The sequence below is a fragment of the Microtus ochrogaster genome, chromosome 4 (genome assembly GCF_000317375.1).
Source record: "Microtus ochrogaster isolate Prairie Vole_2 chromosome 4, MicOch1.0, whole genome shotgun sequence".
NCBI classification, from domain to species: domain Eukaryota; kingdom Metazoa; phylum Chordata; class Mammalia; order Rodentia; family Cricetidae; genus Microtus; species Microtus ochrogaster.
This window is the reverse complement of record NC_022011.1, coordinates 7,297,880-7,299,841: the sequence shown is the minus strand read 5'-3', so window position 1 is coordinate 7,299,841 and position 1,962 is coordinate 7,297,880.

The window sequence follows — 1,962 nt, the reverse complement described above, 5'->3', positions numbered from 1 at the left end:
GGGGGAGGGGGAGGGAAATGGGAGGCGGTGGCGGGGAGGAGGCAGAAATCCTTAATAAATAAATAAATTTAAAAAAATAGAATAATGTAGTGTAGAAAAAAAAGAAAAATCTGAAGAGGGGATCGAGGAGTGAGAAAAGAAAGAGAAGAAGAAGGACATCAGGGGCCAGCCACCCAGCGACAGAGCAAGTCATAAAATAAGAAGTAAAGAAAAATATACAGAAATAGAGAAAGATAAAAGCCCAGAGACAAAAGGTAGTCCAGATTATTTAAGAAGTAAGAAATAAGCCAAGCTATGACTGGACACTTATAAGTAATAATAAGTCTCCATATGTATTTATTTGGGATCTGGGTGGCAGGCCCCCCAAAGAGCCAAAGCATGAAATAAAACAACCAAATACTCTTGGAAGTGCCCTGGAAGACCTACAGCTTGATTGCATTGACTGCTGAATAGATGGGATAAAGGTAGGTTGGTTTGTGCAGAGTGTTGTGGATAGAAGCCAGTAGAGAAATATCATCTTCGTCATTCTCAAAAAATTATTGTTTGAGGTCCTGAAAGAACATTGAATGGATCTTAGAATTATTTCTATGCTTTGGAGAAGAATAAATGTTATGTTAGTATGTTTTTCTCTTTTTATATGATCTCAAAGAAGGCATTATTATGAGTTTTTTCAAAATAACTTTATAAACTAAAGTCTACTTCTGTTACCCTTACGTCCCTTTGTGGATTTTTATACTGCGCACATGGACAAGACATCTTATGTTCCTTGCCAGCTGGACTACTTCATGTGGTAAAATATAACTTCTTGAAGAAATATTTATTAGTATTCATGTAAAAATATAAAGAATTATTCCTGGTACAGTATTCCATCATGAATCATCACTCCCAACAACCATAGCAGGGTAATAATGATAACACCAACAACACCTAGAGTAATGACTTAAGCAGGGAAAGCTGATGGAGATTCGACAGTAACGCATCCTGAGACTCAAGCTCAAGAGATCTTTTTCTGACCCATAAAGTTGGGCAATAATCCCTGCTAAATGGCAATTTCTTTTCTGCGAAGGGAAGCTGCACATACATTATTGATAAGATTATTTGCAATCCATAGGGCTGTACGATGAAGCGAAAGTCAAAATAAAAATGTATTACATATTTTCTAACACATAAGAACGTAATTATTAATGATCCATTTTCATAACTCACAAGCAGTTGGAGTTCGAAGAAAGACAGAAAATACCCTTATAACCAGATCCAGAAGGCATGTCCAAATTCTTTCTCCCTCTTAGAATAACATCTTCCTCGGACTCATTTGAACTCTAATTCCCCCATCAATACCAGGGATGGCCTTGTCAACACTGTAGAATCACAGTGGAGGAGATGGCCTAACTCTGGTCTCACACAGATTCCTCCCTAAGCCACAAGTGAAATACTTCAATAAGTCAAATTTTGGCACAACAAAAGATTGTTTATCCTAAAAGAAAATGGTCAAGAAAGTTTCAAAATATGGAGTAGGCGTAATCGCATATACACAGAAGAGTTATGGGTCAGTTGTTTTGTGAAAAGCAATATGTGAAGAGTGCCATAACTAAAACATTGTTTATAGAGTCTCTGGGACCAGGGTCCCTTTGATGGGCAGTTTACAGATGTGGAAACAGAGTCTAATGGCCACTAAGAAAATTGCCCAGAGTCACACCACTGCCAAAATTCAGAGTGAAATTCAAATCCATAAATCCAAGCAACTCGCATGAGCTTCTAATGCCCTCATGCTCAGGCTTGAACTCATTCTGTGTAGGAAAAAAAATCACTATTAATGTGCATGGACTATAAAGTAAATAATAATAATAAGACACACATGTAGAAAGTGAGATAAGATAAATGATAGAGAGGAGAGAGAGAAATATTTTTTAAGAAACACAAACAAGCCGGGCGATGGTGGCGCACGCCTTTAATCCCAGCACT